General features: G+C 44.9%; 1 protein-coding gene across 3 annotated transcripts in view; it reads left to right on the top strand.

Annotated features, from left to right (window-relative positions):
* epb41l5 (erythrocyte membrane protein band 4.1 like 5) overlaps positions 1-24,224 on the top strand; it is a 204,997-nt gene that overhangs the window by 51,064 nt on the left and 129,709 nt on the right. The window lies entirely within an intron of this gene.

The raw sequence follows: 24,224 nt of genomic DNA, 5'->3' as shown, positions 1-24,224 counted from the left end.
GAAAATAAGTTTGTTTTGAGTATCCGAGAGGAAGAGAAGGGGGTAGGTGGGGCAAAGGGAATGTCACCGATAGGATAAGCCACATTGCCAAAGGAGGTAAGCTTTAAATTAGGTCATCTGGTTGACGGGTTAAGGGGCAGTAATAGTGGGAGAATGTGTTCATGATAGTTGAAAGATTGAGAGCACAAAGACATGTAAGAGTTGTGAAACTCAGGGCTACAGGAGCTGCCCAGCAGGTCAGACTGTGTTAATGGAGGGAGGGAGAACTGAAGCCACAATAGATATCATAGCTTGTGGCACGAAATTGTGAAATGTGATCGGAATCAAGTTTATTATTACTGACGTATGTTGTGAATTTTTTTTGTTTTGTGGAAGTAGTATAGTGCAATTCATAAAAAATGACTATAATTTGCAATAAAATGAGTAATAGTGAGATGTTCATTGTCCATTCAGACATCTGATGGTAGAGTGGAAGAAGCTGTACCTAAAATATTAATTTTAATATTTTGAGTATATATTTTAGTCAGAGAAGATGGCGGCGCGATGCAGCGTGCAGCGGCCACTCCGGAATGAATATCTGTTATTTGTTAAGTAGGATGCCGTGCACAATCCTGATTTGATGGAGGTGGACGTGAGAAGCACGGAGGAACATCTGGTGAAACTTCTGAAATGCCTGTTTCGCTGCCGCTGCTACTGTGCGATCCAGAATCTCCAGAGGGGAAAGCCCCGAATCCTCAGCTTTGCTTGTTGCTTGGCGGCCGGGGCCGGGCTCGAAGCGCTTGGCAGAGATGGTTCTCGGTGCTTGGTGTCGGAGACTCGAAGTTTTCGGAAGGACTCAGGGTCGGCTGTGGTTGGGTGCTTCCAGGGTGCTGCATCGGCAAGTTTGCGGCGCTGGAGGTTCATGGCAGGGAGAGTTTTTCTTCCTTCTACCATCTGCGTGAGATGATGGAGCTATCGGGACTTTGAGACTTTTTTTTAACCGTGTCCATGATCTGCTCTTTATCAAATTACTGTATTGCTTTGCACTGTTGTAACTATATGTTATAATTTTGTGGTTTTTGTCAGTTTTAGTCTTGGTCTGTCTTGTATTTCTGTGATATCATACTGGAGGAACATTGTACCATTTTTTAATGCATGTATTTCTAAATGACAATAAACGAGGACTGAGTGTCATCATAATCTAATCTAATATAACTGTGCAACCCCGGACTCCTGTACCACCACTGGGATGGTTGTAATGAGAAAAGGGCATGTCCCAGATGATCCGAGTCCTTAATGATTGATGTTGTTGCCTTGATATACCGTATTTTGAAGATGTCCTCTGGTGGGAAGGATTGAGCCCTTGATGGAGCTGGCAGAGTCTACAACTCTGCAGCCTCTTGCGATCCGGTGCATTGGAGCCTCCACACCAGGCAGTGATGCACCCAGTCAGGTTGTTCTCCACCGGACATCAAAAGTCCTTGGTGTCGTGATTAAGGTTCTAATGAAAGATAGGTGTGGGCATGCCGCCTTCTTGATCACATTAACATGTTAAGCCTAGTTTAGATCCTCTGAGATGTTGACACCTAGAAATTTGGTATTGAGAAACCTGCAAGCTGATTGGGTAGAAAATGAGATGTTGTTCCTCAGGCGCGTGTGGTAACAGTACAGGAGGCTCCAGACAGGCAGGTCAGAATGAGGTTGGAGGTGGGGGCTTGGGAGCTGTGAATTGCCCTAGTGCACTGGATGCATCAGGGTTCAGCCACCAGGTTAGAGGTTGCACGACGAATTATGAGGCATTGCTCCTCCTACCTCAGTATGGCCTCATCATGGCCATGGACAGAGATTTCAGGATGAGAAGTCGAAATGAAATGGGTGGCCACTGGGAAATCCTGCCTTTTATGGTGTATGGAGCAAAGGTGCTTGAGGAAGTGGTCTGTTTTTTTTTGATATCCCTTATGTTTAAATCTAACATTTAGGAAATAGTGGAAGAAGTGAAGGACAGAATACAGGGTTTTGTGAAGCCCCACTGGTGACAATTGTTCAGCTGCAAAAGCCCTGTCAATTAATGTCCCATGACCCCTGCTGCCAGGTCGGTTTGCATTCAGTTTGACACACACACCTATGGGTTTAACTCTTCAACCAGCCTGCTGTGTGGGACCTTGTTACAAGTATTGCTGTTTACCCTCCTTGTTACTTCATCGGAACATTACTCAGATGTGTCTTTGCCTCAGCCTTTCTATTCTGATGGCCCTTCATTAACCCATGGCTTTGCTTTTCAATCCTGTCCAGTTCTGATATAACAGCATAAATCTCGCTCTGGATTTTCCTGGCGTTCGTCTTTATTTCAGCATTCCAGCAACTGCGTGTACGTCTTACAATTCTGGCATTCTCCCTTCGCTTCAGAGAGATCCGCAGTCCTTGCCCTCTCAGATCAGCACCGTTGCTATTGGTTTCTTTACTACCAGGCATACTGTTTTTCTGCTTTCCAGCCTTCGGGCTTCTCTGCAATTTGAACATGAGCTCTGGAATATGTATAGCGTCTGTTGTGTCTGTGCACAACTGCATATCAATTAAATAAAAGCACACATCTGGGAGATGGCTTTAACTGGTGTATTCATATTGCGGCGATAGAGAGAGAGAGAGAACAATGCACATGTGTAGACAACAGATCAATATGTAGTGCTCGGTGGGGGGCGGGTCATTGCTCTAAAAGAAATAGATCCATACGTTACACTTCCTCCCCCTCTAGATTAATGCAACCTAAAACTGTATATGTACAAAACATTGAATTCCCTTTCATAAACCCATATTCCAAATAAACATGCTTTCACAATAACAGTACATAACTAACTTCACATTTCTAAAGGTTCAGTCTTTTGTGTGGTGCTCTGTTTCTTTCAGCGTAACGCCTCTGGACCTGTGAGGTGGCACCAGGTTTGGCAGGTATCTTGCAACGATAGTGTTCTTGTTGCGTCTCTGGACCTGTGAGGTGGCACCAGGTTTGGCAGGTATCTTGCAATGATAGTATTCTTGTTGCGCCTCTGTACCTGTGAGGTGGCATCGGGTTTGGTAGGTATCTTGCAACGATAGTGTTCTTGTTGCGCCTCTGTACCTGTGAGGTGGCACCAGGTCTGGCAGGTATCTTGCAACGATAGTGTTCTTGTTGCGCCTCTGGACCTGTGAGGTGGCGTCGGGTTTGGTAGGTGTCTGGAGGTGCTCTTCATTATTTTTGCCAGTCATGATGATGTTGTCGAGGTAACATTGTGTTCCTGAGATATCTTGGAGCACTTGGTCCATTGCTCTTTGCCAAATTGCTAGAGCTGATGCGATGCCAAAGATGAGATGATTATACTGGAACAGTCCCTTGTGAGTGTTGATTGTGAGGAACTTCCTGCTTGACTCCTCCGTCTCCATTTCCGGATAGGCTTGAGACGTCAATCTTTGGAAACCTCTCTCTACCTGCCAAAGATGCAAAAATGGCAGGGATACTGCACAGTACACAGCACGGGGTTGATGGTCACCTTGAAATCCCCACATTTGCGAACGGCTCCGGCCTTCCCTTTCTTGATCACCGGGACAATGGGCATGGCCTAATCACTCCACTCAACCTTGGAGAGAATTCCAGATGACTCCTAGTTGTGAAGTTCAGCATCTACTTTTGGGTGTAGTGCGTAAGGAACTGGAATACTTTATGAAATCTTGATTTTGCTGCTTCATCCAGTTCAAATCTGGCCTTCATGCCTTTGAGTTTACCAATACCCTTCTCAAACACCTTCTCATTAGCATTAAGCAGCTGTGCCAGTCTCTGGTTAATGCTATCATTTGGGCTGCCATTGCCTGTTGATGCCACACTGAGAGCTTCGACTGAGTGCCAGTCTAGTTGGATTTTTCTCAATCATTCACATTTGAAAAGTGCTGGCCCTCCACTTTTCAATACATAAAGCTCTAACTGTTGCGTTTGACCTCCATACGTCACATTTACTTTCAGTCTACCTTTGGGTGACACTTTTTCACCTGCATAAGCCTTTAGCATCACTGAGGTCTTCTATAGTGGTGTCTTAGAAAACACTCTGTTGTAGTCAGCCACTGGAATTAAGGACAAGGTTGACCCTGTATCCAGCTTCGATATACACGTCTATTGTAATCCAGATGATTTTGTGCTCTTGGGTTATATTATGCAGTTCTAAGCATGACAGTTCACATTCGTTAGACTCTTGTCTGATTCTGCTTTATATTCAGTAACTTTAAGCATTTGCTTAGATTTGTGTTTGAGGGTTTTTACTCAGTTGTGCTTTTAGTCATAGTCATACTTTATTGATCTCGGGGGAAATTGGTTTTCGTTACAGTTGCACCATAAATAATTAAATAGTAATAAAACCATAAATAGTTAAATAGTAATATGTAAATTATACCAGGAAATAAGTCCAGGACCAACCTATTGGCTCAGGGTGTCTGACCCTCCAAGGAAGGAGTTGTAAAGTTTGATGGCCACAGGCAGGAATGACTTCCTATGATGCTCTGTGCTGCATCTTGGAGGAATGAGTCTCTGGCTGAATGTGCTTCTGTGCCCACCCGGTACATTATGTAGTGGATGGGAGACATTGTCCAAGATGGCATGCAACTTAGACAGCATCCTCTTTTCAGACACCACTGTGAGAGAGTCCAGTTCCATCTCCACAACATCACTGGCCTTACGAATGAGTTTGTTGATTCTGTTGGTGTCTGCCACCCTCGGTCTGCTGCCCCAGCACACAACAGCAAACATGATCGCAATAGCCATCACAGACTCGTAGAACATCGTCAGCATCGTCCGGCAGATGTAAAAGGACCTTAGTCTCCTCAGGAAATAGAGACTGTTCTGACCCTTCTTGTAGACAGCCTCAGAGTTCTTTGACCAGTCCAGTTTATTGTCAATTCGTATCCCCAGGTATTTGTAATCCTCCACCATGTCCACACTGACCCCCGGATGGAGACAGGGGTCTGCCTTGCACATTCTCCCTATGTGAACTTGTCTGTGACAATTTCTGCAAGTTACTTTTTCTTTGAACCAACAGTAACTTGCATCAGGGAAGGATTTGCCACATCCATAACACCTTTGGCTTCTTGCACCATTCAGAGATATTTTCTGTCTTTCACTTTCTAAGAATGCAGCAGTTTCCAATGATATGCAAATGGAAGCGGATTGCAATGGTCAATGCCTGTTCTATGGTTAGGTCTCTTTCAGACATTAGCCTCTTTTGAGTGCTTTGACTATGCGTGCCGCGTACAAGCCTGTCTTTTAATGCATCAGAAAGCCCACCTGTAAAGTCACAGTACTGGGAAAGTTTGCACAGTTCTGCAATATATTCAGAAATGCATTCATCTTCTGACTGGTTCCTTTTGTAAAATCTAAATCTCTCAGCTGTTATCAGCAGTTTAGGGCTCAAGTGATTTTGTATAGTTGTAACAATTTCATCTAATGCTTTGCTTGCTGGCTTCTCAGCGATTACTAGGTTGTGTAAGAGACTGAGCGTCCTTCCACCCATTAAGCTAAGAAGTGTAGGGGCTTTCTTTCGCCTCTCCACATTGTTCGTGTTACAATACAGTTCAACCCTCTCGATGTATGACTCTCAGCCTTCATAACACTGTCAAGTTCATCAACTTTCCTGACTGAAGTTATTGTCACTTTAAATTCAACGTGTCTTTCACTGTTACTCACAGGTCCTTTGGCTTTCTCATGCTGTTTAACTCTCGCTGTTTCGTGCTGTAACTGTCGGTGCCGTTTGTGATATTTTCTGACATTTGGGTTCGTACTGGTCACCGATTTGTTGTGTCTGTGCACAACTACATATCGATTAAGTAAAAGCACACAGGAGGTGGCTTTAACTGGTGTATTCACATTGCAGCGAGAGAGAGAGAGAGAGAGAACAATGTGCATGTGTAGACAACAGATCAATACGTAGTGCTGGTGGGCGGGGGGGAGGTCATTGCTCTAAAAGAAATAGATCCATACATTATAGCATCTTCTGTTTGTATTTGGGATCTGCAGCTACTGCTGATGTTTGCTTTCCACTTGAATGTACTATCCCTATAATAATTTCCCACTGTTGAAATAAAGCTAATTGACCCATTATTACTTGGTGTAACCCTTTCTTTGCACCACAGTACATTGTTCGTAGATGCGCTCAGTTGCATCACAGTTAGTGCAGCTGTAAGATTGGCGTTCAGTTCCCCCTGCGGTCTGTGAGAACTTTGTACATTCTCCCCATGACCCTGTGTCTTTCCCTCGGTGATCCGGTTTCACCCCGTGACCGTGCGTCTGTCCTCTGGGTGATCCGGTTTCACCCCGTGACCGTGCGTCTGTCCTCTGGGTGATCCGGTTTCACCCCGTGACTTCGTCTGTCCTCCTGGTGAACCGATTTCACCCCGTGACCGTGCGTCTGTCCTCTGGGTGAACCGGTTTCACCCTGTGACCGTGCGTCTGTCCTCTGGGTGAACCGGTTTCACCCCGTGACCGCGTCCGTCCTCTGGGTGAACCGGTTTCACCCCGTGACCGTGTCTGTCCTCTGGGTGATCCGGTTTCACCCCGTGACCGTGCGTCTGTCCTCTGGGTGATCCGGTTTCACCCCGTGACCGTGCGTCTGTCCTCTGGGTGAACCGGTTTCACCCCGTGACCGTGCGTCTGTCCTCTGGGTGAACCGGTTTCACCCCGTGACCGCGTCCGTCCTCTGGGTGATCCGGTTTCACCCCGTGACCGTGCGTCTGTCCTCTAGGTGAACCGGTTTCACCCCGTGACCGTGCGTCTGTCCTCTGGGTGAACCGGTTTCACCCTGTGACTGCGTCTGTCCTCTGGGTGATCCAGTTTCACCCTGTGACCGTGTGTCTGTCCTCTGGGTGAACCGGTTTCACCCCGTGACTGCGTCCGTCCTTTGGTGATCCAGTTTCACCCTGTGACCGTCTGTCTGTCCTCTGGGTGATCCGGTTTCCTTGCACATTCCAAAGACATTCAGGTTAGGGTTAGTAAGTTGGACCAATACTGTTACATTTTAATTAATGAATGAATTAAATCATTAATTTCTTTATTTATGGTACAGCGCAGAATTTGTGTTTCTAATTTCAAGTTGTCAAGCATTTTGTACCATTCCTCCACATCAACATTGCCCCCTTGATTTGCACATGTTGAGTGATTTTACTGAGGTAATGAAGATGGAAGGTAATGGTAGTCGGGGTTGGTATAGTGAGGGGGACTGATGTTGTTCTGTACAGAGGAGAGTAATCCTCTATTGTCTGTTCTCTATATTTGCCTGAATGATATTGGGTTCAGGATATCAATTGAGCCTGCATAGTTAGTGTGAGCAACACATACAAAATGCTGGAGGAACTCAGCAGGTCAGGAAGCATCTGTGGACATTTCAGGGGCGTTGCTTTGGATTTCCAGCATCTGCAGACTTTCTTGTGTTAATTAGTTAGTGTGAGCAGCTAGTTTCCAAATTAAGAAGCAGAACTTTAAAGGTAATAATTTATGAATTTTTTCTACCCAAGTAACATGTAATGAGATTGGGAGAATGAATTCAGGATGATGTAGATTTGGGTTCTGGTTGATGCTGCACTTAGATCAGTCCTGTGGAAAGTGGGAGTTGTAAGGTTAGGGTGGTGCCCACCAGAACTCAGTGTTCTGGAGAGCCATATCACTCGGGAATAGTGAGCACAGAGCAGACTTGCTCGCCCTACTGAGCCAGTGAAGCTGGCTGGCGACCGCTCAGCCCACTCGTACTTGCTCTCCCATTGCAGCTGTCAACTGTGATTCTTTCCCACACAACTGCTTTTGTTTATTTTGGCTCAAAGACACTTTTGACCGTGAGGAGGTCTAAGGAGTAGAAACCTGTCGTGTGCTGGAGTTCAGAAGAGATGAGAGAGCACCTGACTGAAACACAAAACCCTAATGGCAAATCTGAAGAGGATGTTTCCGCTTGTTGCAAAATATCGAGCAAGAGGCCACCATCTTAAAGCTAAGAGTCGTCTGAAGAAAACTAATGCCTATACAATTGTCATGGGAGTTCCTGGTTAGTTCAGTTAATTTGATTAATACCTTAATTGAAGTGCATTGTGAAGTACCAAATTTTGTATTGGTGCAGAAACATACTTCAGAGTACATTTATTATTCTAAGAGAATGTGTACATTATACAGCCTTGAGATTCGTCTGCTTACGGGCAGCCGCAAAGCACAAACCTGAAAGAACCCAATTAAATAAAAAGACCAACACCCGGTACACAGAGAAAGAGGGAAAAAACACAAGTCATACAAACAATAAGAGTAAACAACAGCATTCTGAACCAAATTGAGTCCATAGACCCGGAGTAGGCCCATAGCCTCGTTCTCAGTTTATCACACAGCAGGGCAAGTCACTGCTAAGGTCGCAGCTACAAAGTTTGTAGCAGCTGGAGCAGTCTCACAGCCTGAGTGCCACGGAGAGAGGAGTAAACATCGCAGAAGAATGAACAGAGTCGGCCCAACCCTCGTCTCTGGTCCCGGACACCTTGTCTTTTCAGTCTATCTGAGCCAGAGTTTATATTGTCCAAACACTGGGTCACCCCTCACACTAGGACCCGGGCCCCGCCGCAGTGATATGCTCTGGGCCTGTAACCCACTGCCCAGCCCTTTCCAAACTGGCTCAGTGCTTAGATACATCCAGCCTTGCTCCTGGTTTAGGTGGACGGGCTATGAAACTCCTTTGCACTGACTCCTCTCCGATTCACGTGCTCCATCCCTATCTCCGACTCTGCCTCCATCTTGATCATGCCTCGACCTCACTTCTTCTCGAACATGCTAAGCTCCGACTTGGCATTGCACCCACGAGGCTCGATCCTGGAGTCAGCCCCACCCTCGCTCGCCTCTTCATTATTTGTGGTGATAGTTTACCACAACTTACCACAGAAGAAGTGTTGTTAATTGCTTGTATTTCTTGTCTTATTGACCACCAATAAGCTGTCGCTCAACTTCAGTAACAGTAGATGAATAAACCCACTTTAACCAGCTTTTCTAAACAACTGCTTGATCCAGCAACTAGTATGGTAAAGTGAACTGATTTTGAAAAGGACTGAGGATGCTTTTATTTTGTGTTTTTGTTTGGGCAGCGACTCTGTATTCTTGTTGTAAACTACCCCAAAACCTATTTAATATTTTACTGCAACACACACAAAGCTGCTGGTGAACGCAGCAGGCCAGGCAGCATCTGTAGGAAGAGGTACAGTCGATGGTTCAGGCCGAGACCCTTCGTCAGGACTAACTGAAGGAAGAGTGAGTAAGCCTTACTCAAAGGTTCATTTATTATCAAAGTATACAACTTGAAATTCTTCTCCAGGTAGCCACGGAACCACGAAAGAAAAGAAAAGCAGCACAATCATCAACCCCCAAATCCACACCTCCCACACAAAAAATGAACAAAAACTAAACAGGCATATCAACCCCCAAATCCCTCCTCCTGCACAGAAAAAAATGAACAAAATGGAACAGGCACATTAGCCCCAAATCCCCCTCCCCGCACAAAAATAGAACAGGCTCATTACCCCCAAATCCCCCTCCCCGCACAAAAACGGAACAGGCTCATTACCCCAAAATCCCCCTCCCCGCACAAAAACGGAACAGGCATATCAACCTCCAAATTCCTCCTCCCGCCTAGAAAAAAATTAACAAAAACGGAACATGCACATCAACCCCCAAAGCCCCTCCCCACACAAAAAACCCCCCAAAAAAGATCAGGCGAGAAACACAGAATATAAAAAACTGTAGGGTGGGAGGACTGGGTGGGTGAAGGCTATACACCAATTCCATGGCCAAAACGCAGAAAACCTGGGCAACATTCCCTGGCAGACCTTTCCCTTTCCATAGTAGAGTGATCAAAAGCCAGGCAGCAGGTGCCTACCCTTCGCACTTGCCTCAATGCTTCTGTCTTCTCTGTTACTTTAATCGGCAAACAATGGAAGCTTTAATTGGTGAAATGGAGTCAAACATCAGCTCGTGGCCCATCCTGTGTCCTGCCTACGCTCTCCACCTCTGCCTCCTGAAATGCTCTCGGAGACTGCAGAGTGCTGGAACCCAAACGATCTCCAAAGAGTAAATGGCCAACTCCAACAGTTCCAGAATCACATAGAAGACGAAAAAAAGTAAAAGACATAAAAGAAGTGAAATATATGGTTTCACAATCTATCCAGAAGATGTAGGCCAGAGGAGTGTTGTACGCAGGTGCCATATTGACCAGAAGATGGTCTATCTTGTTACAGCAATGGCTTTGGGCAATTGTCTCTGGAGCAGTGTATTTCCATCGGCAGGGTTCTTCATTGTCTGTTGACCTCTTGCGTTGGTGAATCTAGCTTTTGGAATTATTTCCTCAGCCATTTTATCCATGGTATTGTCCAGGAATTTTTGGTGATTCCATGGAGATGCCTAGCACAGTGTTCCTCTTGGTATAACAGTATTCTCTTGGTCCAGAGTCTTTTCCCCAGGGCAAAAACGGCTAATACGGATTAGCATAATTTTAAGTGATTGGAGGAAAGTTAGAGGGAATGTCAGAAGTACGTTCTTTACACAGACAGTGGTGGGTGTGTGGAATGTTCTGCTGGGGTGATGTTAGGGGCAGATACTTTAGGGACAGTTAAACTCTTCGATAGACACATGGATGATAGAAAAATAGAGGACTATGGAGGAGGGAAGGATTAGATTGACTTTAGAACAGGTTAAAAGGTTGGCACAATATCGTGGGCCAAAGGGCCTGTACTGTGCTGCAATGATCTATGTATTCCCACATAGATTGGTCCCAAAGCTCTGTTTAGCCACCCTGACGACTGAATGTGTGCGATTGCTCTTTGGTAAAATTTGACTAAAAGCAGCACTAAAATACCCTTTTTGAGGAAATTTGTGTAAAATTATCACCTCTATCAGGGAAGGGGTGAGTGATGGCGAGGCAAGTTCGGGGGAAGGTTGGTTCCAGAATCATGTTGCAGAATCATTGCAGATGGAGTTCCGTTGCCCATACAAGTGGCCTAGGTGCAAGGCTGGATCACTCTGGGCACCGAAGAGGGAAGTCGGGGCACTGTCAGAGGAGATTCAGTGCCTGCACAACTGGCCTGGGTGCGAGGTTGGATTGCTCTGGGTACCAAGCTGATTTGAAGAGCTTGAGAGTGACTTTGGGCTGGGTAACGCAATCTGAGCCCAGAGGGAGGTCACTGGGCGGGGTGGACTAGGCCTGGAGCCAGGTGGCATTGCTGCTGTGCAGACCAAGGGTCCAATATTTTGGCCATTGCGTGCACGAGGGGTTTGTGGTCAACCAACACTGTGAAATGGAGACCCTGCAGTTGAAAACAGAAATGGCGGATAGCCAGATAGAGACCGAGAAGCTCATGGTCAAACGTGATATACTTCCTTTTGGCAGGGGGCGGGGGGCGTGTTTGGAGCTGCTGGCACAGCACCCACAGCATCGTCTGAAGAATCAGAGGCTGTGGGTGTGTTGGGGAGCCGGTGCGGCAGTAGAGTCATGTTAGAAAGAGCTCATTTGACGCCATCAAATGTCCTGGTCATATCCAGTGACCAGTTAAACACTTGATTTGGGGTATTGCCTTAAAGGGCATTACACCGGCAGAATGAGTTCACCAGATCTAAAATCTCCTGCAGTTTTTTAGTAGTGCGGGGCAGTGGGAAATCCATATTAGTAGCTGCTTTGTTGGGAGGGGCTCTGCAGCTTCTGCAGAAATGTGATAGCCAAGAAAGTGGATGGTTGACTACCCAAACTGGCATTAAGCAAAGTTAATAATCAACCTGTGTTGGCTCAACTGCTCAAAGTGTGCAGAGATTAAATAAGTGTTTGAATTTTGACACACTGGTGACAAGGTATGTCATCCAGGTAATCAAAAAGTCTGTGCGGCATTTTTCAGACCAAATGGCATGCACAGAAACTCAGAGTCCAGTCGGGGTTATCACAGCCATTTAGGGAATGTCATTTGAGCACACAGGCACCTGATGGTAGCCGCTGATTACATCGACTTCTAGCTAGATGTGCCAAAAGTTTTGAATGTGTAGGACTGGGTAACGATTGGGGGTGGTGGCCTCGTTAAGGCATCGGTAATTACCACGTGGGCAGCAACCCCCATCGGACTTGGCGACTATATGGAGGGGTGAAGCCCGGGGGCTATTCAACCGGCGTACAATTCCGAGTCTTTTCATGTCGGCCAACTCGGCCGTCGCAGTTGCCAGCTATTCTGGGTCCAGTCTACGCTAGCAGGCCATTTGTGGGAGTGTGATGCTTGACCCCATATTTTGCGAGTATAGTGGAGAATGTGTGGTCTGGGAATTCGCCCAGCAGTTGAGTAAATTCATATCTGTGGTGCATGCATTTGACAGAGATTGTGGGGAACACAGCGGATCTGGGTAAACACCCCAAATCCTTAACATTCACAAGCCGCAGTTCTTAAGATTGACTAATGGTCCTTGGGCACACAGGAAATCTGTACTGAGCAGAGGTCTAGCCACTCCAGCCAGGACAAAGTCCTCAGTGTAATGTCACCTACTGAAGTGTGACATCACCCATCGTGTCCCGTGAGTCTGGACCCTGCTGCCATTTGCTGCCTCCAGCGAGGTTTTGTCACTCTTTGCCTTCTCATCAATAGGTGATGTTGGTAGCACGCTCACTTGAGCACCGGTGTCACACAGGAGACATCACCCTGAGATGGTGTCTGTAATGAACAACCCTGGCTGCTGGAACCCACGGTGTTCGTAGACCACTGATGTCTCGGTGCGCTGGCACTGTTGAAGCTGCAAGGCAGTTGGCACTTCCTAGCAATTTTATCAAAGCAAGTGTGGTGAAAACACAGGCCTAGTGTCATTTGTTTTGCATCCGCAGGCACCCTTGTGTTGGAGGCCGTGGTGACTGGGTGTATTGCGACAGAGAGAAGAAGGGAGATGATACACTGCTGCTTAGCTGAATATGGACTAGCAGCCAAGCTCCCTGTAGAAATTCATGGATGCATTAGTGAGCTCTTCGTGAACTTGATCAGGCACTTGCTGCATGAAGAGCTCTTTAAAAATAAAACAGGGATGGTGATTTCCTCGGAGGGAGAGCACGGGGTCCATTAGCTCCGAAGGCCTTGTGTTGCCCAGTCTAGGCAGGAAGAGCAACTGTTTGACATGCTCAGACTCCAATAGTCCAAAGTCTGTAAAAGGCTGGTATTCAGTGATCGGTATTTATCGTGTTCAGGTGGCTGTTCAAGCAGACACGCCACACTCGCAGCCGTGGAATTGCTGAGCGATGCTACCACGTAGTAAAATTTGGTGTTAATGGTGGAGGTTTCTCGCAGAGCCAATTGGGCCTCAGCTTGTACAAACTAAGTGACAGCACTTTGCTTACAAAACTCTGGCAGTTTCAAAGCGACTGCGTTGGCCGGCATGTTCAATGACTCTGGAGTTGTCCGAGAGCATCGGGATCACCAGTGTAGGTTTTCGCAAATAGAACGAAGTGAGGCCTCTTATGTTTAAGAAACACCGTAACACATTTTATCAAACTCCAAAACTTACACAGAAAAGTGTGCTAAAACTCTTTACATAATAACGTCGTCACGTCAGACCAGCCTGTTAAAGTGACAGCCCAACTCAAAGTCAGTGGATGAGAATTATGTACATTTCTCCTAATTATGTAACCTATGTGGCTACCTGTGAGCAAGCAAATTTCAAGGTTGTATAATTTATACATTCTTTGATAATGTACTTGAATCTTAACTGTACAATGTGGACGTGATGTACCAGCTGGAGCCTTCAGTAAGAATGCTGTGCACAATTAGTTCTCCTGTGCATTCTTGAATTATGGGAGACTGTGGATCAGATCCAAAGAATTTGCAGGTATGCAGATGCTAGCAGTGCTTCTTCACTATGCAAGTACCCCAATACAGTGCGGTAATTCGGGTTTTGTACGCTAAGCACATCTGGCACATCCCTGATGGCTGTCACCAATTTTTACAGATGCACAATTGAAAAAGCATCCTATCACAGCATGCAACTAGCCGGTGTAAGACAGCAAAAAAAATGCAGAATTGTGAACGCAGCTTTGACGATTGTGAGAACCAGTCTCCCTTCCGTGGACTCTGTCTGTACTTCCCATTCCCTCAAGAAAGCAGCCACGGGCCCCTCCCACCCCAACCATTCTCTCTTCTCTCTGCCTCCCATCAGACAGAATATATAAAAACTTGAAAACATACCACGAGTTTCAAGGACAGTTTAAACCCTAATGTTTGTTACAAGAGTCTTAAATCGACCTCTTACACACTAAATCTCAAAGCTACCTTATCATGACCCTTGCATTTTATTTGTTCACCTGCACTGCTTTTTCTCTGCAACTGTAACACTAACTTGAAGGCATCGAGAGGGAAGTATGGGGGTCTGTCAGTGGTGGGCTTTCTACACAGAGTGTCGGAATTGTCAAGGGGGGTGGTGATGCATCAGGGACATTTTAGAGATTCTTAGGTTGACATGTGGATGATAGAAAAAATGGAGGGCTATGTAGTCGGTGTTATGTTTTGTTACTTCAAAACATTAAACTAATTCAAAGAAAACTCAGGAGTCTGAGATTATGGGTGCAGCTTTGTCTTTACTTTGAGCGAGGCTTGCACATTTTGTTATTAACATATTTAATATTAACATATTTTTACGTACTGTATAACCCATAAAGAATTATTTGAATGAACAGGAAAGCTTAATCGACCAATATATATACGAGATTACTGAACCATTAAATACGCAACAGAAGGTAAGAGTTGAACTGACCTTGGAATACGTTATAGGGTCAGCACAATGTTGTGGGCTGAAGGGCCTGTGGTGTTCTTCTGCATTCTGTTCTTGTTGTTCTTGACACTACCTCCACGTACTTACGAATGGAATGACCTGTAAGGATGGCGTGCAAGCTAATCTGCTCACTACCTCAGTACATGTGACAACAATAAACCAATTGCATCTAACAACTAGGGCCATTACTAACTTTCTAGCTCCTTTCTCTGTACCTGCATCTTATTGCAGCATTGACAGTATTAGCCAGTTGATAAAAAGATCGAGCGCAAGCTGGATCTCTGCAGAAGCTTTTTGCGTTTGCTTTATTGATATAATTGGCAAACTAAATACCCATCTGTCTCTTTTGACACTATAGTGATTGCACCAGTAGCTGCCTGCTCTTCATACGCTGGCATGTTTTTCGCTTAAGAAAAACTTTTCATAGATTCAACCCAGGTGATGGGGTGGAGATTGGACTCTCCCAAAAGAGGTCCTTCCCTCCACTAGTCTGCAGGTCACCCTCGGGCAAGGGGTAGCACTTGCCTAGCTCCCCCGATCAGTGTCACGTGAAGCCATGAGAGCGGGTGGTGGATGGTCGTATCTAGTGCATATTAAAAGTCCTGGCTATGCAACCACTGATGTCAGGCAGGCAAACTGTGAAGAGCATTGATAAAGGCAGGAGTCACCCAGCTTGTAAAGACATTGCCCAGAAGAAGATGATGGCAAGACACTTTTGCCAAGAACAATGATGGTCATGGATAGACCATGATCGCCCTTGTCATACAACATGGCACATGACAATGATGATATTTGATTATTTAAAAAGTTAATCTTGTTTTGAAATACGGTGACTGCTCCTGTATCTTTCCCTTACACCAATGGGTTTCAGTTGGTGCTCAGTGGGTTACAACCACTTCGTTTTGTTTGTTGGTCTTTTCTTATTGAAATGATGTGTGGGTGGTCAGAAAGAAATGGAACTTGAGATTTATTTACCGGATAAAGGAAACCAGCCTCCCTCTGCCCATGCATTTTGAAACATTGGGCCATAGTTCATTTAGGTCTTACAATAAGGCTTTTGTGTCTCCTTCAACGGCTTAGCTAGACTTCCAATCAACTGGACAAATACGAGTTGCCTTTGAATGCTCAGTGAAGCTATACAAATGTTTTTGTATTATATAAAAGAATATGTTTTACTAAGGCCAAATGGGATTATGCAGTGACTTCATTTGTGGTAATTGTTTGGTTAGGAAATACTTTGTGTCACTTCTGAATAAACAGAAGTTATATTTTTTTAAGACATAAGACGTAGGAACAGAATTAGGCCATTCGCTCCATCGAGTCTGGTCCACCATTCCCCTATGGCTGATTTGTTAGTTCTCTTAACTCCATTCTCCTTCCTTCTTCCTGTAACTTTTCTTAGTAATCAAGAATTTATCAGCCTCCGCTGTCTAACTGCTGTTTCTGGCAATGAATTCCACAGATTCACCACCCTCTAGCTAAAGAAATTCCTCCTCATCTTTGTTCTAAAGGGGCCTTGTATTCTGGGGCTATGCCCTCTAGTTCCCAACTCCTCCACTACAGGAAACATCTACTGTCTAGTCTACCTTGCGCTTTCAATGAGATCTCATCCTTGTTCTTCTCACTCTATTGAGTATAGGTCCAGAGTCATCAAATGCTAATATATTAAACCTTTTATTAACGAGATCATTCTCATCAACCTCCTCTGGCAGCACATCTTTTCGTATATCAGGGGCTCAATACTGTTCACAATACTCCAGGTGCAGTCTGAGCAAAGCCTTATAAAGCCTCAGCATCACATCCTTGCTTCTGTATTCTAGTCCTCTCAAAATAAACATTGCACTTGCCTTGCTTACCACCGACCCAATCTGCAAGTTAACCTGTAGGGGATCCTCCACGAGGAATCCCAAGCCCCTTTCTGGTGTGGTTGGCACTGCTTTTACTGAGGCAGATTGGAAGTCTGCTCTGTATCTGTTTACTGATTTCTACTAATGGCATGGCTGACCACAGGTCGTGGAAGGAAGCAAATCATTACATTCCAATTTGTGTTCACGGGTCACTCAGAGTTCTGAGTTCAAACTTATTATCAAGGTATGCATATCATATAGAACCTTGAGGCTCTTCCTCTAGCAGGCACTCAGAAAACATGATAGAATTCACTGAAAAACACACAGACAAGACAGTCTGCAGAAGAGAACAAATCGCGCAAATACCGGAGAAAAAGAATAAACAAAATCACATGGAACATGAGCTGCTGAGTCCCCAAAAGTGAGCCCACGATGGTGGAGTCCGTTTAGCGTAGAGGTGAGTGAAGCCTATCCAGGAGCCCGATGGTTGGTGTAGAACCCAAGACTCCTGCACCTCCTACCTGATGGTGGTGGCAAGAAGAGAGGGAGAACACTCCTCTCCTGTGGAATGATGTTTCACTGACTAAAGGATTTATTCGAACTGAGAATACTTTGCACAAAATTACTCTGCCTAATGCATGGTGCGAGGTTTCTTACTTGTGGCACAGAAGATTATCATTCATCCCATTGTAACTTTACAAATACTTAGCAGAGCAATTCTGTTGGTGTGATTCTCCTTTAGGTCCGTCACTCCTCCTCTGCTAGTTATCCACGTTAAGGGATTGCTTACAGTAACCAATTAACCTACCAGCATGCCTTTGGGATGTGGGAAGAAACGGAAATTTAGGGATGTGGTTGATGAGAAGGCAGATTTGGAAAGGAGCTTGTTGGGCTGTTGTTGTTGCTGCTTGTGCTCTGCTGAACATGGTGGACGTTGTGGGCATGCTAAGTTAACGCAGGATTGTGTGCCGGAACTTGCGGCCTGTCCCCAGCGCATCTTTAGATGTGGGTCATTCAAGTGAAGGAGGCATTTCAGTGGCTATTTTGATGTACAGCACTGTGTAAAAGTCTTGGGCACATGTGTATATGTGTTTGTGTGTGTGTATGAACGTGTATGTGTATATATGTGTATGTATGTGTGTGTGTATGTGTGTGTATGTGTATGTGTGTGTGTGTGTGTGTATGTATGTATATATGTATGTATATGTGTATATGTGTGTGTGTGTGTATATATATATATGTATATATATAGATATATATATATATATATATGTATATATATACATACACACACACACACACACACACACACACACACACACATATCTATCTATCTCGAGGGTACCCAAGACTTTTGCACAGTACTGTAGATGTACTCCAATAAATGTGAATCTGATTTGACGTGGTCAGTGCAGACATTGTGTGCCGAAGTACTGTATTGTAGAATGTTCTGTAGAACATTTGAGGGAAAGACACAGGGAAAATGTTCAGATTCCCCACAGGTGGCACGCAAGGTCATGATCAAAGTCTGCTCAATCTGTACAAAATTACTCGCATGACTTTAGCAGATCTTCCCTAACTGGCTTATTCAGCCCATCTCATTGTACCTTGTGGTTGTGTCTTTTTTTCTTTCTTTCTGCTGGTGATGTCTGGTTTCTAACCATTGACTCCTCCCCCCCCCCCCCCCCCCCCCCGGAATGGCCAAGGTAGAGATAAAGGCCGCGTGTTGGGAGCTTGTAATGTGAAGGGTTAACTTACTTGCTGTTCGAAAGCCACTTGTTGATTGGCCCGTTTGAAGGATGCGGCAGCTCTTTCCCTTTGGTTGCCTTGCTCGCCGCAGCACCTGTTTCTGGTACCAGGCGTCTCGGGGAGTATAAGAATAGCACATGCGAGAGACTTGCTCTCTTTCCTTTGTCTCCAGGGGCTCCTTTTCGCACTGAGGTCATGACCGGTGCTGAAGAACCATTGGGAATGTGTGCTGCAGATATAGGAGGGCTCACCCTCACACTTGGTGAAGTACAGTATCTGTTGAATGTTTAGTTTTGTAGTCGTGTAATTTTGGAGAGAATTAACGAAGTAGCTTTGAGTTTGAAGTGTTACTGTGTATTCAATATCATAGTTTTTGTAAATCATGGTGTGCAAGATGAAAAAAGTTCGAAGTAAATTTATTATTAAAGTACATATATGTCACCACATGTGATCCTGAAATTAATTTTCTTGTGGGCATACTCAATAATTTCATAATAGAATAATAACCATCATAGAATCAATGGAAGATCACACCAACATTCAACAACTGTACAAAAGGCAACAAACTGCACAAATTCAAAAAGAAAGGAATAACAAATAAATAAATTGATAGATAAATAATGAGTTCTTTATCGAGTGGGAAATTATTTTGTTGCATCAGCAACATTAAAAAAAACACATAGCAATAATAAATAACATATATAATAATATTAATTCATAATAAAGTGCAGAATAACAATATACACAATAATTACCAATGTGCAATAATGTACAAAATAATAAAAGAGACTATTGTATTATGATGTGTGTTCTCCTGTCACATGGACATGAACTGTTGTATATGCTTATTGCATTTGGTAGGAAAGATTTTCGGTAACGATCCTTGTGACAATGAATCTGAATGAATCTGTTCGAAAGGGTGCTCCACTGCTTATTCAGTAGATCATGGAGAGGATGTGCCAGATTGTCCGTGATGAAAAACTGTTTAGTGACCTCCTCTCCACCACTAACTCAGAAGAGTCCGGGGTCGTAGTCAAGGATGGATTCAGCCTTTTTGATGAGTGCCAAGAACTTGAGATGAAGAGTCCCTGAAAGTGAGTCCATAGGTTGTGGGGTAGGTGAAGTTGAGAGAAGTTATCCTCTCTGGTTTAAGAGCCTGATGGTGGAGTGGTAATAACGGTTCCTGAAGCTGGTGGTGAGAGTCCTGAGGCTCCTGTACCACCTTCCTGATGGCATCAGCAAGAAGAGGGCATGACTTTCGTGGCGGAGATTTCTGATGATGGATGCTGCTTTCCTGCAGTAACGCTCCGTGCAGATGTGCTCAGTGGTGGGGAGGGTTTTACCTGTGATGAACCGGGCCATGTAGACTACTTTTTGGAGGATTTTCTGTTCAAGGACATTGGTGTTTCCATACTAGGCTGTGATGCGGCCAATCAATATGCTTCCCTCTACACATCTATAGAAGTTTGTCAACCCTCGTAAACTTCTAAGGAAGTAGAGGCACTGCCATGCTTTCTTCATAATTGCACTTATGTGCTGGGACGGTCCTCTGAGATAATAACACTGAGGAGTTTTAAGTTGCTGACACTCTCCAGTTCTAATTCTCTGATGAGGACTGGCTCATGGACCTCTGGGCTTCTCCTCCTGAAGTCAATAATCAGTTCCGTGGTCCTGCTGACACTGAATGAGAGGCAAATGCAGAGGAAGCTGGGTCAGCGGTTGTTTTTCACAGATTGGGGTGGAGGCTGAGTGGCTGCGTCAGGCTGGGGTTGCGAGTGCACGCTGGGCTGGAGGTCGAGGGGCTATGTCAGGCCAGCGCGCTCTCTTCACAGGTTTGGCCACAGTTTGAGAGGCCACGGGTCGGCAATTGCTCCTCATGGAAGGACTGTTCGAGCTGTCACTCCTCGATGCTGATGGTGGTTGTTTCCAATATTCTGAGACACGTGACTATTGGTGTGGACTGTAGTTTATATTGGTCCCCTTCTGTTTTTTTGTGTTTTCTTTCTTGTTGCCGATTGGCAGGTTGGCGATATGTTGCTAGGGAGGGGTAGGGGATTTGATGTGCTTGTTAGTGTTTCTGTGTGTGAGTGATCTGTTGTGTGCGAGTGAGGTTGGGGGTTTGATGTTATTGTTGCTGTTATTTTGTGTGGAAGGGATTTGGGGGTTAGGATTTGATGTTTTAGTTGCCATATCCGGGTGGGTGTGTTGTTAGTTTTGTGCAAGGAAGGGGCTGGAGGGTTTGGGGTTCATGAGTTTTACTCCTTTTTCGTGCGAGGGGGTTGATGTCTTTTCTTTCAATGGCTTTCATGGATTTCTGCATTTCATGGCTATCTGGAGAAGATGGGTCTCAGAGTTGTATTTTGCATACATACTTTGATAATAAATTGAACTTTTGTTGTGGCACAACTCAGTCAGATTTTCAATCTCTCTCCTATATGCTGATTCATCACCACCTTTGATTTGGTGTCCAACAAACTCGAATATGGCATTGGAGCTGTGCTTAGCCACGTAGTCGTTAAGTATAAAGTGAGCAGAGCAGGGGGTGAAGCACACAGCCTTGTGGTGCACCTGTTCAAATGGAGATTGTGGAGATGTTGTTGCCAATCTGAACTGACTGGGGTCTGCAAGTGGGGAAATCCATGATCCAATTGCACAAGGAGGTAACGAGAACAATACCGTGAAGCTTATTGATTAGCTTTGAGGGAATGATGATATTGAATGCTGAGTTGTAGTCAATAAAGAGCGTCCTGATGTATGCATCTTTGCTGTACAGATGTTCCAGGGTTGAGTGAAGAGCTAGTGAGATGCCATGTGCTGCAGATCTGTTGCTCCAGTAGGCAAATTGGAGTGTATTTGTGTCAGCTCTCAGGCAGGAGATGATGTGTTTTAAGACCAACCTCTCAAAGCACTTCATCACAGTGGATGTTAATGTGACTGGACGATAGTCATTAATGTAGGTTACCACGTTCTTCTTAGGCACTGGTATAATTGAAGCCTGCTTGAAGCAAATGGGTACCTCAGACTACCAATGTGAGATGTTAAAGATCTCAGTGAACACTCCAGCCAGTTGATGCAGCTGAAGTCCATAAGACCAGGGCCAGGTATCCTGTCTGGGACAGATGCTTTTCATGGGTTCACCCTCATGGGCAGTTTGCACATCAGCCTCAGATACTGAAATCACAGGATCATCAGGGCTGTGGGAGCTCATGAAGGTCCCTCCGTGTTTTGATGGTCAAAGTGAGCATAGAAGGCATTGAGCTCATCTGGAAGTGAAGGCCTGCTGTTGTTTATGTCACTTGATTTAACTTTATAAGATGTGATAGTATTCAAACCCTGCCACAACTATCGAGCATCTTCTGTTGATTCAGGTTTACTACTTTTCCTGTGAGTTGGCTTTCCAGAGATTGTATGTGGACCTCTTGTAACTTGGTTGATCACCAGACTTGGATACCTCTGATCAGGCCCTCAGCAGATTGTGGACCTCATGGTTCATCCAGGGCTTCTGGTTGTTGACTTAGATACTTGTTTGACTGAGTTGTTTTGATCGAATGCTTTTCTGTTTGTAAGTAAATGGCTAATGTGTTTATTTGTAATCTTATTTTGTCTTCTGTCTCACTTACCAAACCTGTGAACTTGTTTCCCCTTAACAGAGATGTCTAGACCCCAATCTCCCAGCGGTAATTTCTTTTGTATTTATGCAAAGTTTTTGAGAGGGGCACCACTATTGTTCATTTAGTCCAGGGAGAGAGATTTAGTTTTACACCAAACATTTTGATGAAAGCCCTATTTTCTTATACCAGTTACAAGACAGCATACAATGAATGTATACTTGCATCGTAAACGGAACTATTTAAGCAGCACTTTAAGAAAAGAAAATGAAAGACTAGGAAGGAAATAGTTTGACTCTGTTTTAACCGTATCCTATTTCTTGGGACTGCATGTGCGCTTGTATGCATGCGTGTGTGTGCGCGCACGCATGCACATGGGTGTGTATGTGTGCGTGCAAGCCATGTGCTCGTCAGACAAGCTGCCTGGTGATGAGGGCCAAGGAACAGCATGTATTGCCACTGTAAGTACCCAGGGAGTACCGAGTGACTGACAGATCGGAATATGCTGTACAGTGGGTTCTGATAGGTTCATTCCTTGATGTACTTGAGAATGTCCAAGTTCACCCAATCGCGAGGGTTTGTATGAAAGGACAGGAGATGAAGTCGAGGGGGTTGAGAGCTCCAAGTAGACAGAAGTGAAGCCAATCGGTAACCATTGGAGGCTGCTCCACCTGTGACTGCAGGAAACACCAAAGGGTTGTGGACACAGCTCAGCACATCAGGGAAATTGGCCTCTCCTCATTGGACTCTGTCTGTAATTCTCACTGCCTCGGTAGAGTAGCCAGCATAATTAAAGAACTTACCCATCTTTCATCTTTCCCTCTCGTTGGGCAGAAGATACAAAAGACTGAAAGCAAGCAGAACCAGGCTCAAGCACAGCAAATTTGTTGTAAGACTATTGAATAGTTCCATAGCATAAACTCTTGAGCTCTCAATCTATCTCGTAATGACCTTGACCTTGCAGCTTATTGTCTACCTGAACTCCAATTTCACTGTCACTTATTCTGCACTTGGCAATTATTCTGTTGTACTAACTCAGTGAATTATTTTAGTAATTGATCTGGATGAATGGTATGTACGACTGGTTTTTCACTCTACCTTTGACTCTCTCTCCCGCCTACTTACTCACCCACCCACCCACTCAGTCACTTCTGGCCTTTCGAGTCGCACCACCCAGCAACCTACAGATTTAACCTTAGCCAAATCATGGGATAATTTACAATGACTTACTAACAAGTACATCTTTGGACTGGGGGTGGAAACCGGAGCACCTGGAGAAAATCCAAGCACTCCATGGGGAAGACATGCAAATTCTTTACAGAGGACGCCATAGTTGAACTCTATACTCCAACACCCTGAGCTGCAATAGCGCCGTGCTAACTGCAGTGATACCATAGTGCCCTGTGTGGCTCAAGTTTTGCCTGATAATGTTCGATGAAGCTTGGTCCCCATATCTCAGAAAGAATGTGTTGTCATTTGAGAGAGTCCAGAGGAAATTCATGAGGATGATTTTGGGAATGAAGGGGTTAACATATGAGGGGCGTTTGGCAGCCTTGGGCCTGTACTGACTGAAATTTAGAAGAATGCGAGGGGATCTCATTGAAACCTACCAAGTGTTGAAAGGTGGATAAGGTGGATGTGGAGAGGATGTTTCCTACTGTGGGGATATCCAGAACTAGAGGGCACAGCCTCAGAATTGCATGGCGACCCTTTAGAACAGAGACAAAGGGGAATTTTTTTAGCCAGAGAGCAGCGCATCTGTGGAGTGCTCTGCCCCAGTCTGCGGTGGAGGCCAAGTCCGTTGAAATATTTAAGGTGGAAGTTGATAGTTTCCTGATCAGTCAGGGCATCAAAGGATATGGTGAGAAGGCAGGTGTATGGGGTTGAGTGGGATCTGGGATCAACCATGATGGAATGGCAGGACAGATTTGATGGGTTGAATGGCCTAATTCTGCTCCTTTGTCTTATGGTCTTATGGAAACAATTGTGATCTAAAAGCCCAAAATGCAGGCGCTGGAAATCTGAAATAGAAAGAGACAACTCTGGAAATTCTTAACAGTCCAGGCAGCAACCGTGAAGAGGTCTATCCAGTTAACATGCCAGAGACCACTGGTCAGATTTATGAGGAAATATTTGAAACATATGTATTTTATCTTGCAGAGAAATTGCAATATTGATTGATTGATGAAGACATTGGATTTATGTTTCTAAAATATATTTGTCTGAAACCTGTGG

This window comes from Mobula birostris, chromosome 5, assembly GCF_030028105.1.
Source record: "Mobula birostris isolate sMobBir1 chromosome 5, sMobBir1.hap1, whole genome shotgun sequence".
In the NCBI taxonomy this organism is placed as follows: domain Eukaryota; kingdom Metazoa; phylum Chordata; class Chondrichthyes; order Myliobatiformes; family Myliobatidae; genus Mobula; species Mobula birostris.
Note: the sequence above shows the minus strand (reverse complement) of the source record. Positions and strands in the feature narration are given on the sequence as shown.